The following is a 19,250-nucleotide window of genomic DNA, read 5'->3' as shown; positions in this document are numbered from 1 at the left end:
AAACTATTGTCAATTGATTGTGAAACATTTGTTCGCAATTAGTACAATGGTAACACAGTTTTATTTCTTCAGAGACATTTTAATTGGAACATCCTTCAAAATGTATATTTTCTTTTCATAGTGCAATTTTTTTTCATCACTTGCTAACAATTATGCATGCAACACATGTTAGCACAAGTTCTTCTTGTGAGAGTTACTGATGATTCCCCGCAAATGTGAATTTCAATCAAAATAGTATTAATAGTTTGTGAATCATTAGCATACTTACTTTCATGTATAAACTGTAATGCTAATACAGTATAACTGTGAATTGCAAGAGGAAAATTTAAATAAGTTCAAGTTCAATCCCTATTCTAATGTATTTTTTTTAATTTAGGGTGCCTTTTAAGTGCCTATTTGAGAGGTTTTTAGTGCCTATAAATCTGCATCCTAGCCATAACACTAAAGGTTCTAACAATGCAAGTAAGGAATAGATGAAAAATCCACACAAGATTTCTAATCTCATGCTTTAGAACATACAGGAGACGTACGTTGCAGAAATTTAAGCAAAAAATGGAGGCTGAACTAGGATGAACTGAGGTAGCTCAATTGCTAAAGTAATGTGGCATACCAAACCCAGCTTTGAGTTATGGTCAAACCTGCATTTTTTGTTAAATTTCTATGTAGAACCTATCTCTCATGTCTGTGACAAATCACAAGATAATATACAGCTCCACACTGGGAGATACTAGACACTGTTGAAGTCACCGAGAGATACTAGACACTGTTGAAGTCATTGAGAGATACTAGACACTGTTGAAGTCATCGAGAGATACTAGACACTGTTGAAGTCATTGAGAGATACTAGACACTGTTGAAGTCGTCATATTTTTGCTGTTATCACTGACACATGTAAAAGAAGCAACAGCAAAAACGCAAACCAGGATTGGCTTGGTTGCTCAATTGATAGAGAAATGGCATGCCAGATACTCTGGTTCAAGTCCTGGTTGAGTCTGTAGTTTTCACTTAAATATCTTCAAAGTATTTCTAAATATCCAAAAATATACCACGCATCCAAAATAACATAGTGCATTAAAATTAACTATTAAGTAAACACTGCTCCAGCAAATGCTCAAATCTTGAAATTATGAAGATGCATTACAACTAGTAACTACAATGGGGTTAATTCTTAACCCCCCTTTCCAAAACAACAATTGCCCACTTCTGACACACAACTGCAAGAGAAGGAGACTGACTCAAAGAGCATCCAGAAGTTATGAATCTTTTACCTTTTACACACACACACACATGTCCATATACATAATAACAACACATGGATTTCACTACATACCGTTGTATTTGGTCCATTCATGATTATGCACAATAGCTTCTATGTAGAATAGAATAAAAACACAATCCCAATTTCCTCTACATGGTTGCACAAAGGGTTGATTTGCAATAAATTTCCTGCAAGAAAATAAAATAAATGGTTCAAGTTGTTAGTTTTATGTTTAATTTGACACAATTGGTTAAATTATATAAAGCTGCCACTTTCTTTGCTAAGATATTACTAATTTGTAATGGAGGTCATTGCATTGTAACTTCTAGAGGGCAACTGGGACAGCACTTATCCCAGCAGCTGTAAATCCTTGAGGATGGCTGTGCCTGTATTGACATGGAACATTGACACAATTAGAAGAAAAAGAATGGGTAATTTACATGTAGATAAAATAAAATACATGTTAGATATTTTAGTAAAATATTCACGATGCTGTATTTTAAAAAGATTGTTGAAGTTACTTGAATAAACTTTCTAAGCCAACAATGGGCATGTGTAAGATATACCTAAAGAACTTGCAATTACCGCAGAGAATTTTTTCGACCTTCGGAATGCCAGAAAGCTATGAGGCACGCAGAGGAAAAGTGATTCAATGTGTACAGAGGACAAAAGACCAAGCATAATCATTCGAAACACTAGCTGGTGCCATGGTTGCCATATCTTTATTTTTTAAATTTATTTTCTATTTTCAAGACAGAAACTTGAAAACCAATATCCTGGTTATATATGCTACTTTGAATTTAGTTAAAGTAATTGGAAATGTCAATTTTAACCTTTCAGTTTTTCAAGACAGAAATTTGAAGATCATAATGCTGGTTATTTATGCTACCGTGAATACAGCCAAATAGGAAAGTTTTTAATAATTGGAAATGCTGGGTTGTCATATCTAACTTTATCATTTTTAAACAAGTAAGTTGAAAATCTGTATGCTGGATATTAATGCTACTGCATATATGAGTAAATAGGGATGTTTTACAACACCAAAAATGTAGGGCTGACAAATTTTGTTTTAACTTTTGATGGAATAAATTTGAAAAGCGGTATGCTGGTTATAGGTCTATATCCAAATTGGAATACAGCCGATTTTGAAAATTTTAAATGATATATCATGTTATTTTTATATTTTTAAAGCTATGAAGTAAAATGAGTATTTAATGGTTATTTATGCTACTGCAGAAATGATTTATTCATTGAATGTTATTTTGATTCACTTTTCTGCCACTTGTGGCTAATCACGATGATGAGGATGTGTAATGACATGATGAAGGAACAATTACAAAGAATATCCATGCCCAGGCCAGGATTCGAACCCATGACCCCTAATGTCATATCACGCTGTTATATCTACTCCGCAACGGAGACGAAAGCAATGAAATAGCAAAGCTAAAAATACAGAAATGCCGGGATGCCATATTTAACATTTTCATTTTTGAAGCAGAAACCTGGAAATCGATATGCTGCTTATTTATGGTAACATGGTTTTAAGAAAGTTGGGGCAATTTGGAAAAGACAAATACAACTTTCTGAATCCAGGAAACTGGAAACAGCATACTGCTTAGCTATCAGAAACATAACCATATTGTGAAATATTAAAAAAGAAAATTGGTATGGTGGTTATGACTATCTTACTTGAAAATAAGCCAAAATATGTGTGTTGCGAGAATATGGCCTCCCTGATAGCGAAGTGGTAAGGTAAGGTCGTCGCCTTGTAATCAAGGGGTCACGGGTTTGATACCCGATCAAGGCACAGTGGTTTGGATTTCACTTAAAACTGTAGGTCCAGTACCGATTAAACTAGCTGTGCATAAAGTGGACTTTTAACAAAAACTCAAACATGAACAGGAAAAGTCAAATTGAAAGGTATACTTAGATGAACAGACAATTGATCAATGTTAATTACAATTACACGCAGAAACAAAATATTTGATTTTGTTTTACACATTTTTTGTAATTCGTTTTTCTGTACTTCTCCATTCTCTTCTTGAAGAGGTGTAAATGAAAATGATTTCCTTCATTTAATTATTTCTATTATAAAACTTCCATGATTTCCAACATTTTTTATACACGGAACTAACGTGAGGACTTTATGTACTTGTACATTGTTTACAATAATTCTAGACAGCATGTAATTCAGATTAACCAAGAGTGGTTCGAAATTATTTCTCCATTCGTTTTATTTTTTTTCAAATCTTTGAATTCTCATATGTCAGAGCTCACAAGCATGCACAATATGGATATATCTATGTAAGAACACATCTTTTAAAATACTTCTTGTCATGACAGAAAGAACGAAACAGCACACATAAGTTTAAAAATGAACACCCTAGCCAGAGTTGGTATACCATACTTCAAATACAATTGGCAACACTGGATCTGATTGAAAATGCAACGATTTGCCTGTAAGGATGATAGATCATGATGGGGTGTAATACACATTGCCACGCAGCGAACCTTGCTTGCGATTGCCAGACATTCCACACTTCCTCCACCTTCTCTCTTGCAAGCAGCACAACACCAATCTGCTAGACGATAGCATTGACGTCAGTAACTTACAAGCAACAGATCATGAAACAAACCAGCGATCGTGTGGGCGAGGTATGAAAATGGTCAACCTCGTCATTCAGGAAAACTGATTTCTTGAACTGGTTCACATTCTATTCCACACCGATCAAACCCGAACTAAATGTGCTGTGTTTAATTACATGAAGACTGAAACTATAACCTGAATCTAAACATTTCGGTACTCCCAAACTAAATCTTCCTCTCAAAAATTTCATTACAGTGAACTGTTAATGTGTCTCACAGTAAACCAGTTCGAGTACCGAAACTGAAATTATGTAGAAGTCAAATCCAGTTCGAACCAAAATTAAACCAAAATTCCGCGCTCACTTGTGCGAGACAAAAACTTGCCTCTGCCATTTTAGTTCAGGTTCAGGAAATCTGAAAGTACATCGGAATCAGTCTTTTTATTTTGGTTCGATTTCAGTCGCGATCCCTGACGACTGAGTGTTGAAGCAAGCTAGTCTAATAATTTTTTGTATGCCACCAACATTTTGGTACCTATTTTAGGAAATTTAGAGATATGTGATTTCATGGAAATGAGAAAGAACCATCTATGCCGTTGGGTACCCGAGCTGGATCCAAATTTAAATTCACGATATCCATACACACACATTTTAATTTATCATTGACAACTCCTCTGATCAATAAAATTTCTAAAAAAAATGGTGCAATCGCCAATTTTTAGTAATCATATTCATTATATTAATTATACAGGGTGAGTCAAAAGTCAGGAACCATAGGACTAATGTGTGTTTCAGATGCCGAACAAAGACGAGTGTGTTGAAGTGGTACTGCTGGCTGGCAGTTGCAGTGCAAGAGATACTGCTACAAAATTCAACTGTCTACACCCCGATAGACACCCAATCACGCATAGTGCAGTTGTGAAGTTGCTCCAATCCTTCAAGAATACTGGCAGTGTGTATGATCTTTCTCAGATAGATCCTAGATGGCAACCAACAAGGAGATGTCAACTGCAATTTTAGCTCAAAGGGAGAATTCACACAGAAGCAACACAAGTTTCACACCGAAGATACAAGATGCACGCCACATGCAACACCTGTTTCTTTACACAGTTCGCATGATGCTATCGATAAAAAACGTAACAAGATACATTGTGACATGTAAATCGCGTTTTAAAATGTGTGCAAATTATTGAAACTCAGGAGAAGCATGTTGTGCATGAGAATCGGAGAAAAAATATGCACTGACCTCAAACTGTATACACTACACTTTCCAGCCAGGATAAAGCAAAGACATAAACACTAGAGAAATGGTTCAACATTCGTGAAACCATGTCCTGTTTTTTTTTGTTTTGTTTTTTAAGTCAATGCCCTTAGGCCAAGAATTTTCTTCATAAATACCTTTCCAGCATTCAAGATTTTATGCATGAATTATCATGTGACTATGAAATGAAATATTGATAAATAAATTCTGGCATAATCAAAAAGAGTAATAATACATAGTTGGATTACGTGTAGGATTGTTGACAAATATAAAAATATGAATGATGTAGCGGTAACGTTGTCTCCTTGTAATTAAGTGATCCTGGGTTCGATACCCAGGGGAGGCACATAGTAGCTTGGGTCCCACTTTAAAACTGGAGGTCCCGTCCTGATTAGTCTATTTCTGCATAAAATGGGCTTAAAAAACAAAAACTCACAACTCAAATGTGATATAAGGATTGTGTTATTTGTCAACCACTTTCATCAGAATCTTCGCAGCTCCGGATAATTGATACGAGGGCCCAGCGCTAAAGAAACAATGCACTAGAGCACTTTACCACATTGACTGATCTATTTTGGACTAACATACCTGCATGTGCTGGCTTTTAAAATAAATAAAATGGGCAAAACACGGCCTCTTTACACAATGTTGAAGGCAAATTACAGCCGAAAACTGCATCAAAAAACTTGATAAAGCAAAAAAGAACGTTGTGTTTAAATCTTAAAACATTGTACATATTGATACTTTATTACATCAACCAATTAGAGGTTCAAATATGTTGTAAGGCCTCTGGTTGGGCTCCGAAAATAGTTCATTGGGGTGATGCATTCACTGTGCATAAATAAACAACAAACTGAGGCGACACTATGCACGGTATTGAGAAAACAACACAGTCCGAGCAACCCGAAAGTGACATTAGACACATGCAGCTTGTCGTGTCTCTCTTTGGTGCGAAATCTCCCTAGGAGTCCAACGAAGAGCACAAGGCTACAGAATACACTAAATTTCTAACCATATTTCAATAACACTATGGTTTCTGACTTTTGACTCACCCTGTATTCCTCTCTATCTCCTACCTTTCTTTTTCAAAGGATTATCAAGGCACCTGTGAAAAATATGTCATGAATAACTTATCTATTTGAAACCCACAATTATGAGAAAGTAGAATTAAAGTATTAAATATTCAAAGAGTAGCCTGGAAATTTAATTTGAAAGAGAAGCATAAAAGTCTCTCAAACAAAACAGGCTATGGCATTTGTTCTGCACTTTTATGCATAGCGTGAATCAAAATTTTCTTTTAGAATAAAATAATCAAGCTGAATGAAAACATTAATTTTGAGGACTACCCATTTCTAAAATTTGAAAATATATTTTTTTCACAGTACCCTAATGCGATTTGTTGAGTTGGCAGATGGCCAATTAACAGGTCAAAGCCACAAAAACCTAATGGTTTGTATACTCCTGTTCACATAAAGTGACACACTTTATAGGGTTGAACAATTGAAGAATATGCTACTTTATCTGAACAGGAGTGTACATTCCATTGCGAGCAACTTGTGACAGCTTGTGAAGTCAACCGTGGAATCCAAAACCCCTGCAAGATATGTCTCTCCTTGTATTCAGCACAAGACCCCAAAGCAACAACAGCATCACTCCACCAACACTAGCTGATGTCATTATGCACATTGTTTTCTACAGTACTTTCATTAGGTTACTGTGTTGCTAGGACGCAACCAGTAGCAGCTGGAAACAGGCCGGTTGTTGGCAAAATTGGATGTGACTGACCCCTCAACTGCATAGATATATTTTAATTAAAATATTTCACTAGTAATTACTTTGGGCACAGAAGATGTTGGAAATGTTGTCCCTGTACTGCCACACATTTTTCACATTTTTTGACAAAGTTTGCATTCATACACATTAGTTCATCTGTACAAGTTTGATTTCAAATCATATATAAAAATTCTCTGTTCTAAAGTGTACCTATGTTGCAGCATTATAGCAACACTAATAACTAGGGAGGCAAATTTATGGTAAATAAAAACTGAGGAGAGCGGTAAATAAAATGTTAGATCAGCGGTATATACCAGCAGTGGAAAAAAAAAAATTGGCACACACTTTTTCAATCATGAGAGGAAACAACATACAAAGAGATAAACTACTTCATTTTTATGTACTGTACACATACACAAATACTCAGCTTTCAAAAAATATGTTGTTATAAACATAAAATGGTGTTATAATTAGATTTCAACTGTAATTGCCAGTAGAGGCGATTGGGTGGGGCAAGGATAGTTTACTCTTCTTGCTAGACAAGGCTTAGTATTTAGAGGCCATAGTGCAGGGGCAAAGAAAGCTAGCAAGTTCAATGAAATTGGAAGTTTAGTAGACATTCGGGGGAAGAAAGGAATGCAGCTTGACAGGGAGTGAAGTTTTCGAACTGAGATTATGTGCATGGGAAATCCCAATTTGCAGCATCTTCCTGATGTGATCGAAAATAAAACGTTCTTCAGCTGCAAGTGGTAGGGAACTTTAGGCAAACTTTTCATTACAAATTGACAGTTTGCGCGCACAACCTCGATTGCCGGTTTCTGAGTGTTTTCTACTTAATTTGATGATATTTCACGGTTATTTCGCGAAAAAGCATTCATTTCGTGGAAAAGCACACATTTCGCATTACTTCGTGAATAAAACTCATGCATATTTCATCATTGGGGTTGTAGTTATGTGCAGAATGTTCAAAATTGCACCTTTTTTTCACATTTCGCAATTTCGTGCATCGCGAAAATTCAATGTTCCTGCTAAAAACACTTATTGGTTCACCACTTATCACTTTAGCAAACAACACAGAAGTGAACACAAATCCTTCTATAACATGACACATCCACACATTGACATTCATGGCTCTACAGCATGAATCTGTTCTCAATTAGGAGCGAATTTACAACATAGAGAATGTTTCCAATTTCATTAATATTTGGTATAGTAACTAAATTTGGCCTTCTAATCATGAATCTGTTGTTAAAATGTGGGGGTCACATGTGAAAATCGGGAAAAAACTGATATAAGTGGATTTTTTTAGAGCTGTATCGCATTGTTTTACGAACAAAATTTTAACTAAGCTAGCCTAACCTAACCTTACTAGAAGTGGTTCATGGGGCTATCTGTGAATGGTTTGTGGGGCTATCCATGCATAATGTACTGATCAGAAGGCCAAAATTAGTTAATTTACCAAATATTAATGAAATTCAAGATAATTTCTTACACTAACCTTACAGGAAATGGTTCGTGGGGATACCAGTTAACTGCTTGCCAATGAGCACATATTGTAACAAAATATAAGTTTTGTAGCACTAGCTTCCTCACTGCGCAAGATGCCATTTTTCTAAAAGAACGCTCGAACACCGTTGCCAAACTTACCTCTAATCAAAGTCTGCATTCCACATGCTCTTCTACCTCATTGTTCTCTATTAATGCTCTGCAAGTAACAAAGCAACAGTGTGGCAATGCTGTAGACAGCACAACGAATGCCGAACGTCACTTGTTCATATCATCAAACATGGTTCCTATGTTTCTGTATGGAGAATGATCGCGGTAATGAAGAACGTAAGTGTACAATTTCTACACGTCACCCCCAAATCTTAACTCCAGATACGTTACCAGGACTCCATATTTAGTGAAGGGATATGCATATCCTACCTCACCAGCAAGTGGTGTGCTTCCAGCTGCTACAAAGGGCCACGTTCGAGTGGCACAATAAGCAAATAAAGGCATTGTACATGAATCAAACTGTATACTTCAGTGCCTATCTTTGTGTATTTTACAGCCAGCCTCCAGAGTGGAGTGGTTAGCACATCACACTATGATGCCAGGAGTCCCAGGTTCGAATCCCAGCCTGGGTACGTGTGTGTGTGTGTGTGTGTCCATTCATTAATTTCATCAAATCATCACTCATCCCCATCTTTGCAATGAGCCAAAAATGGCACAAAAGCGAAGTAAAATAAACCAAATAAATCAATCTATATTTTACAAGCATGCTCTGTGTCACCTGATATCTGACTGTCTCTGAATGAACACACTTTTAGATATAAAATGTAAGAAAACTATAACAAAAATTTAGGGTCATTTCATCTCAGATCATACAGGTAATGTCCGCTCACCATAATGGATTTGGCTCCTTTTCTGTTGAATTGTTACTCTTTGTCAAACATTGTCATAGGCTCACTAACACAGTAAAAAAAAAACGCCCAAGTTCCAATTGTTCAATACTGAATTAGTCATAGTACAAAGGCATTCTTTACATACTTCAATTTCTATTCTGTCTGTTAACACATACATCAGCGTCTTAGTATTCAATTAGGGTGCAGGCATTAGTTTTGGCCACTTTGCTGTTCATATTGAATTGAATAGCTACCAGGTGAATTCATATTGAATTGGTAGCTACCAGGTGATCTAAAGCCAATCAGAGTAAAATCTTTCCAATTGGATATGCATGTTTCCTCTTTGTACACTTCGCAACATCTTATTTGACCGCCCCGAAAGAATTCTAAGTCCCGAAATCGTAAACTTAGCAACATTGCACTTCAGCTCCAGGTGAGAGTATCCAACTTTGAGTAGGTCCTTCCACTACACGAAAAATGCTGCGTTGATAGGTTTTCAATTTAACACTTTCCATGAACTTAGAAACTATAAACAGCTATTATAATACACAATCAAACAAAAATAATAAATTGGAAAAATAACCTTGAAGGATATTTACGATTCTGCTTGCTCGACTTGAAATTTGGGGGTTTGAAACACTGAATAGAATTTTTCTCCACTTGGAGGAAATTGCCATCAAGTTTGTGCTGAAAGAAGCAAATTTGTGAGGAGTTTATGCGACAATTTATTTACAATACCTTGCATAATATCGAACAGTTCTCAAAAATATATATTTTACACGACTTATCGAGAAAATGTGCTTGAAACACAGGAAGGTTGGAGTCTTCATAAACGTCAACATGTTTTTAAAGGTATAAAGTCATTAAGTTAACGTAGAGCAGTTGGTTAGGAGCTGCTATCCTTATTTTTCATGAAGCGTGAAAGATCCGGGTTCAAATCCCACCCTCTCCTCTTTCTTTTTTCTTTTTTTTTGTTTGCTGAACAGATACCGTTGATATTAGAATATTTAAAAAATGAATCCGATGCACACTTGAGGGACGTCCCTTCTGCGCATATTTCCCCTTAGAAGTTGGAGATTTCCAGGATTTAAAGTTAAAACTTTTCTTTTTAGTTATTGTTCATATGTTGTGTTAACACACACATCATGATTAATTCACAAATCACATATATGTATTCAGGATGCAAAATGTAATGTTATTTAAGTTATGTATTGTTTGTTCTTCTCTGACACCTAAAATATTGATTATTTGATTTCGATATACTAAAAAAAGATATACAGTTATGTTAAGTAGTGATGTAGTGCAGTACTGTAACGAAGGAGAGCGTTTAATGAGTTCAAATTGCTAAGATTGGTAATTTTATGTCTGTTTCTTCGTAATGACTGTTGTCCATCCCCTCACCACCATCTTACCATGCGTCTAAAACTAATAGTAAATCGCTAATTAACATAAATAAATTGTTATTGCGACGAAGGCCGATTCGATAAGAAAATACTAATAAGTATCTATATAGTGAGTGACAAACAAAAAATTCAAAACCTCATAATGATCGTTAATTCCTCACTGCTTGTATCTAAAATGTTCGTCTTCTTTGAACAGAAAGTACGAGTATCAGATATAACAAACTTTCCGCACTAACTTTGCAATATTCGAAACCACAATTACAGACTTAGCTCTATGTAACTTGATTCTGCGCATTCATCGTGGCATGTGACTTCCTCCTATCATCGAAATAACTTTCTCTTACTATTTCCTTTCCTCTCGTGAAATACAGAGACCAATGCTAACTTCTTAGCACTGTGGATAAACTTTACACCCAACGATATACTCCTGAAAAAATATCCTGCCTAGGTGGAGAATCGAACCTAGGACCTCCCTCGTAAGAATCAAGCACGCTACCTCTTCTCCAGGTAGCTCATGTTAAAATGTGCTACCAGTATGAAGAAACCAATTCACACATAATGTCATATCTATAATTTCCTCATGGCAATTTTCATGAGGAAACAAATTCAGATAAAATCGAGAAACGCTGAAAGGGAAAATGATGAACATGTCTATTGGCGTTTTGTCATATTTTGTAAATTGTGTAAAAATTCCGTGTTTTGAACAAGCAATCGTTTAGTTACGAAGTATTTTGTTGTTTGTTTAAAGTAGGAACAGGAGAGTGAAAAGAAGTCATTTGAACCAGACCATGTTTGACAAGAAACTTCAGCTTTTTTCCAAAGACTGTATAAAAAGAGAGAGGAACGTATGAAATATAAAATATGTGTGAAATTAAAACAATGGAAACCTTGAAAGATAATACCAATGAACTTCAAACTATGAAAAACATATTTTCGTGGTGGAAAACTCCAAGTCATTTTCGAAATATGAACTTGATGTTTTTCTTTATTATGAAGTGGAGATATGGGACCATACGATCCCTCAGCAAGAAAATTTTAAGTAAGCTACGTCCAACTTTTTCAATGGTCATAATTATAATTAGGGTCCGGAAGTTGATGAAAAATCAACTTTTTTTCTGACCCTGATATCATGTCCGTTTCACTTCAGTTAGAGCCTGAAAACACTTTATATTTTAATTATTTTTTTTTGCATTTTTCGGCCTTTAGTTTATTTGTCAGTATTTTTAACAGTTTTTGTTGCATTTTTACTTATTTTTGAGGTTTATTTTTCTCCTCCCCTGTTGTTTCGTGCATTTTAAATGCATTTACTAGTAAAACTTACATATTTAGATTTCTTGACATGGTCCTTTTAGCAAATTCACCATGAATCGAAAATACGGTCAATGGAAAACCATAATAATATTCTTAACTGAAATGTTTGGAAATGGATTAAAATACTTTGTGTGAAGATCTACTTTGAGGTTCTTTTTCTGGACACTATTATCGCTTTAATCTGTAGTTTTAAAGTAAAATTAGTCACAATATTAAATGCAATTACACTCTGGTATACGCGAAGCAGAACTGTATTTTCAGATGCTGGCCGACTACAGTATCATAGAAGGCCCACTCTGAAAGGAGATGAATTGGTTGATTTGGTGTTTTAAGTCAACTTTATGCATAGTAAGGCTAATCGGGACTGGACCTACAGTTTAAAGTGGGATCCAAACCGAGTGCATAAAATAACGTGAACCGTGTGGTGTAGGGGGATCGTTTGCTTATGGAATGGAAGGTCATAGGTTCAAACCTACTTCTTTGCAAAATCTTTTTCGGGAAGTAAACGGCTTTGGACGAGAATGCTTATCTACGTTTCTTGGATATTTCCGTTGATATTTATGCGATTTATGTCCGGCATTTCCGGATGCGGAAAGTTGACATGTAAGTTCTTAATATGTGTTAACTTATAACAGCTGAATGAAAGGAAAAGTATTTCCTAAAATCCTGCCAATCACTGAAAGATTAAAAACAGTAGAAGCATTACTTGAGGCATGCACAGTGGCGACGATTATGGAGTGTGGAGGGGCAGATGACCCAGCACTATGCTAAACATTATCTACCAAGGGAAAGAAACTGTCCTTTCCCTCCCTCTACCTTGCCCCATCAGTTTTGAAATCCAATCGCTGCCACTGAGCGTGCATCGCATAAATATTTACAGTTATATCATACAATATTATATTACGTTATTAGAACACTTCGTACTCGGTAGATAAAAAGGAAAAAATAATAAGGAAAGGGAGGGATTTGAACCTACGATGTTTCGATCTTGACGAAAACAGAAAAAAAAAAGTGCTGTCATCTAACCAACTTCTCCAGGAGATTGCTAACGGAAAGCTCAGTAAAACACGTTAATCTCAGTTGATGCAACATTGTGCCGGAGTTTCGAACCATTTTTCGCCAAGAACCAAAGAAAAGACACACTTTGCAGAATCGTTTGGTGTTGTGCAAGGTATCTTTACTAAACATTTTGCATAAAATCATCATAAATTTGCCTTCTTTCATTCAAATGTGACCGCAATTCTTTCCAGGTGGATGAGAACCTGTTCAGTGTTTCACAATGCACATACATTTTCCTATTTTCAAATTCAGAACGAAGAATCTTGAAATATTTTCAACATTCGTATTTCTACTTAACATTGTTTTGTCTACTCATATATTTTATTACTGCTTTAAGGTATCTTTACTTCATGGAATGTGAAAGAATGAAAAAAAAATCACGAGCGTTTTCATTCAGGAAGAAGAAATGTTGCAAAGTTGGCTACTCTTAGTTGGCTCTGAAGCGCTATGCTGCCAAATTTACGAATTCCGGACTTTGAAATTTTTCAGGGCGGTCAAATAAGATGTTGCGAAGTGTACTTCCAGTAGGAAGTAAGCTTGTTGTAAGGAAGAAGCTGCTTGCTACAGTAGAATTTCTTGAGCATTTTCGTAAGAAAAGAGAGAGCTACAATAATGTTTTCCACAGATGTTAAATATTTCAAGAACAAATAATTTGTTCAGAGTTGCAGTATTTATATCCTGAAATAGAAATAACCACAAAACAGTATGTGTAGACCACATGGCCATTACCAGATGCAGGTTTGTAAAGATTCTTTGATTATGGCCACTGCAGAAAATGATATTTCAACAATAAATGTGAATGACATTATGGGAAAACTGCCAGAGCCTATCCTAATGCAAGAGGGGCGACACTTGATAACAAAATTTTGTTGTTTTGTTTACTACGGAGTAGGGTTACCAGATTGCTGTAAGGGAAATGTAGGACATGCTGTCCCAAAATGTAGGACGCAACACATTCTCAATAAAAAATACATATTTCTATAGAACACGTTAGAAAGTAGTTGAAAAATGACACTTTTCAGTTTTTAAAGTTATTTCCCAACGAATGTTTAAATGCAAAATTTCAAAACTTGATATCATACTAATCAAGGCACCTCTTACTACTTGATTTAAGTGGTACTTCTCAGAGGAGACAATTTTTATCAAAATTTCAGGTTTAGTATAACTATATATTGATGTTAGAGTGGACAGTCGAACTCTTTGAAATTGTAGGGACCAATACCAAACATTTTACAGACTTTATGAAAAAATAATTATCTCGTGAGTCTGTTGTGCTGATGGTAATGAAAGTACTCTCTCATCATTTGAATTATGACCTGTAATGGCAAACAAATATTCAGCAATTACTGTAATTTAAAATGCTTTCATCTTGGGTAGTTTTTAGTTCAATAACAGGGTGTCTACCAAAATAATACACCCAGAAATCTTGACTTTTTCTGGACTTTTCTAGATCCTACTTAGGTAAAGTTGGAAATTAGTAATTAAGAAAACAAATATTTATTTAATGAAAACCTCTACCAGAGGGACAGTTAAGATAAAAACTGAAGCTGAATTTAAGAAGAGAATTACATCTGCTTTCTCGTATTAATGCATCCTGAACTGTGTTTGGCAGACAAGCAAGGCTTTGGCATCTGGAATCACAGCCAGTAGAGGGTGAGTCATAAGTCTCCATACAAATGGTGAAAATGGTGACTAATGTTTATTTTTCCTTTTCAGGCAGGTGAACCAATGAAAAAGAGATGCCACTAACGAAGGAAGAACGGATTGACATCATTCTGTTGGCTGGGAGTGGTGCCACCCATCATGTAGCACGTACATTCAATGCAACCCACAGAATGCAGATAACCCATGACACCTTGGCCAAACTTATCAAGAAATTCAGAAGGACAGGTTCTGTCGCCAACGAATGCAGGTTTGGAAGACCAAAGACAGTAACAGATAAAAGGAGGGTAACGCAGGTGCCACGGGTTATCTGCGTTCTGTGGGTTGCATTGAATGTACGTGCTACATGATGGGTGGCAAGACTCCCAGCCAACAGAATGATGTCAATCCGTTCTTCCTTCACTAGTGGCACCTCTTTTTCATTGGTTCACCTGCCTGAAAAGGAAAAATAAACATTAGTCACAGTTTTCACCATATGTATGGAGACTTATGACTCACCCTGTATAATCTTATGTGGGGCTTGTGTCAGTTGTCCCTATATGTTTGTGACTGTCCCTTCATTCATCTTCATCTTCGCGATTAGCCAAAAGGACAGAAAAAAAGTGAAGTAAAATAAACTAAATCAACCAATCAGTCATTAAGATAGCAAAAATTATTGACCACAAGAATAATTTATTGCATTTTTATTGACTTCTTGATTTCTTGACTACCATGACTCTCTTGACTGACAGACACCCTGAATATCTTTCTTCTCTATACCTTTGCTTTACAATCAAATTATATTGAACATGGAATAACAATGGGCAACACCTTGTTCCATCAGTATAAACCCTAAGGCAAGAAATTCTGCTCAGGCATTGAACAGTGACGTTATCAGAAAGTGGTCCCAAGACTTTGTTCATTAATTGCTTCCGTTTTCCCGTTTGTTTAATAGCATGACAAACTTTATTCTTTTTGTGCAATGACAATCAAAATAAATTTCACTATTGAGTTTGGAGGTGCAGTCCATAGACTTGTAATTTGCATGACTTTTTTCTGTTACATATTTTCCTAATTAATATTATGTGACGCTCAAAATGTAGGACATTTATGATATTTTTCAAATTCTCCCGGATGCCGGACATCAGGCTAAAATGTAGGACATGTCCGGGAAAATCCGGACGTCTGGTAACCATACTACGGAGTGACCTGAGAAGTCTGGAAATGTTAATTTATGTGGTTCAACTACATTTACACTATGTTTATCCATTGAAAACCATGTTATTTACCTTTAACTTATTTTGTTTCATCTGTATTACTTCATTATTTGTTCATAGACAAGGTGGCCATAAGTGGGGAAAATGGGTGGCCATAACAGAAGAATAGTGTCATGTCTGACTAACTTGTTTGTATTTGTTAATGCTTAGTCATAATGTACAGACTCTGTACCAGTGATCATAATTTTTGTAAGCCATAAGTAAAATTAGTATGATGTTAAAAGTTGTATAGTATTGTACATTTTCCTTAAGATGGCCATAACTAGTGCCTCCACCCTACGTCATGTTTTCTGGAGAAGGTTTTTTTATTTCCCTTTTGCAGACTCCTACATGATTCTTCATTTATGAGCAGCCATTCATTTACTCTCATCTTGGATATGGACTGCTGCTGTCTACTGTATGTGCAGTGGTGGGAAGGGTATATCATGCCACTTAATACTTTTGTTGTTAAATTAGGTGGGTTAGGTTTAGGGCTCTCAGTTTTAAAACAACATCTTTAAATACTTCCAACAACTGATCAAGCAACATCTAGTCTTTGGCATGAAACCACTGTTCAAGCCTTGCACTGAGACGACAGTAAACCAAAAATGGCTGTTTGCTGTAGGTGCGGAAGCCAGCGTAAGCTACTTTCAAATCATAATGTATCCAGTAAAAAATATTTAGTGAAACTTTTAACTGTACTAATTGGTTTCTCTAAGCTTTGACTTTAGATCTACAACCATTTCCAGTATTCTAAAGTACTCCCTAATACTCCAATAAACCTTGTGAAAAATCATTAAACATTCAAAAGAGTTTCCAAAACTACGCAAGCAAAACAAATGCACATTACTTCCAAAACATCATTAAGAAACATTTCTGCCCTAACATCTTATGTTATGTGGACAATTCTTTACAAAAAAATGAAATTTGACTTTTAGAAATTATTGTCTCTAACATATCCATCTCAAAATTTCTGAACATTGTACAAAATAGCCTTTGGTTGTTGTATCAGCAGGAGGTAAAATGATATTGGGTATTTTCTGTGTAAAACAACACTTCCAACCATAATGCCACTTCTATGTGCTTATGGTTCATTCCATGTGAAATCACCCAATTCAAAGACAAAAAGTTGCTTCATAGCAATGGATTTGCTTCATTTTTTTTACTGACAGTTACTTGGTCCAATATGACAAATACATAATATTAGACTTGTCCAACAAATATTTTGAAAGTTGCAAATTTCTGAAAATTTGAAGATTTTCAGAACTTGGGTGGACGAACAAATGCACCATGTGACACAAAACATGTTATATCTCAGAAACTATGTAGAGTATTGTGATGATTTAGGTATTGTTGGAGAGGAGGAGGACAGTCCTAGCAGAAAATAACTGTGTTACCACTCTTACCTGCACAGGAAGTAGAAAAATCTTTAAATAAAGTAGCTAATATGTTGTGATGAAAAAGACGCTCAAATTTGGGTAAAAATAATTGTTTGATAGGGAGTCCCAGGTTTTACTACAATGAAAATTGTTACGCAGCATAATCGATACATGTCAAACATAATATTAAAAAATCAGGAAGGCAATATTTTTCATAGTAAAAATATCACAGGTTTCAGTATAGGGTGCATGAACAAAGTTTCCACTATTCTTTTGACAAATGGCCTTAAAACACTCACAAATTACCACTAATATGAGTACACATAATATTGTTAGAAATCTTGAATAAGTGGGAGAAGCATTACTATGATGTTCATCCACTTTTAGTTCACAGAAATTGTACAAAGACCCAAGTTTTTTTCCAGAATGCATACGAGTGAAACCATACCGAATGGTCCAGCACTGGATACTTGACCACTTTTAAAATTTTCAATATTTTTATTGCTCTAACAGCTATGCAGGGGTAGTTCAAAGCAGGGGTAACACTTTACTTTACCAGATACGGATTTCTTCAAATTTACAGGAGAAAGTACTTACGCAAATCATTTTCTGTAGCGTTGTTGATGTTCGGGAATGTAGTTTTGATCCATTTTAATGCGAATGCATGTGGTTTTGTACAAAAATCTATTTCAGCTATTGCTGCTGCCGCCATTTGCTTTCTGCATGAGAGCACAATACGCTCTGTATTGTCCGTATATGCTAAATTGAATGAAAGGACTGCTAATGGAACCTAACCTAACAGGCCTAACCTAACCTAGTAGGCATACCTCGTCCCCGTGATGGTTCGTGGGGCTATCGTGAATTTTTGGGCTAATGTCAATGGTTTTTGGGGCTACCCGTGGATGGTTTGTGGGAAATAAGGAACAACAGTAAGTACTCGTTAATGTAAGAAATAGACATTATTTTCGTTAGAAATTCATTATTTCACCTAAATAAATGTTCCGCAATGCAGAATAGTACGTTAGCAATGTAAAAAATTGCAAAATAAATCATTGATACGTGTCTCTGGTATAGTAAAGTAGTACCAAATATATTATGTATTTTTCGAAAATAAAATTTTTGTTCCTTGAAAGATGTTCAATTCAGTATCTTAATTACTTTAGCCTCTACGAAATTTACACAAACAATTTTGAACAAATTCCAACCCCATAGTGTGCTGCTGCAAAATACATAGTATCATGCAATAATTAGATGGTAACATACAACTACAATGCGTTCATTCACATCGTAAACAAATGATTTGAAAAAAGTTTTGAGATGTGGTGCATTCATGGCAAATGTCCAATTATTTTCCCTGTATCATCGTCATACAGCCTTAATTGAATGAGACGATATTTTCGAAATTAATAGGCACGAAAGTAATGACCAACAAACGGCCTTGCTGTGAAGAAAAAAGAAAACTTTCGACAACAAATATTTTGATGCAATTCTGTCAACAGTCAAAGCAAAATGAAAACGCATGAAAGTGACAGATTCGTTCAGTTCTTATTCTAGTTGCTAACAGTCCAGTTAATTGTGCACCCAAATTACTTTCAGCATCCCCTTTATATTAAACGTTTCTTTTGGTATGTTTTATTAGCATTATTTAATGAAAATCATATTTCACATATCAATATTGAAACGGTCAAAATAAACGAAATAAAAATGTCTTAATGAATTATTTTTTTCAGCTTGACATACATGATATTGTCTTAAATGGGCATTCAATATTCTATTCGCTTGACCATTTATTTAAAGCTGTTGCAAGGTTTATTATTAGCATAACACTGAAAGTAAGTAATACACACGCACCTCTAACACACAAAATCGTCGATGGTAACTAGTGCCGCCATTATTCTTCTGGTAAGACACGACTCTGCAATGTTGCTAAATCGTGC

General features: G+C 35.5%; 1 protein-coding gene across 1 annotated transcript in view; it reads right to left on the bottom strand.

Annotated features, from left to right (window-relative positions):
• The window catches only part of LOC145984155 (uncharacterized), a 61,455-nt gene extending 42,205 nt beyond the window's left edge, over positions 1-19,250 (bottom strand). Inside the window, exons 1-2 of the mRNA XM_083117634.1 lie at positions 19,165-19,250; positions 1,331-1,446 (exon numbers count right to left, since the gene is read on the bottom strand). The gene's annotated coding sequence lies outside the window, so the exon portion shown is untranslated. The remainder of the gene's footprint in view (positions 1-1,330; positions 1,447-19,164) is intronic.

This window comes from Lepisma saccharinum, chromosome 2 (genome assembly GCF_977018435.1).
Source record: "Lepisma saccharinum chromosome 2, izLepSacc3.1, whole genome shotgun sequence".
Lineage (NCBI taxonomy): Eukaryota > Metazoa > Arthropoda > Insecta > Zygentoma > Lepismatidae > Lepisma > Lepisma saccharinum.
This window is presented reverse-complemented; position numbering and strand designations above follow the sequence as displayed.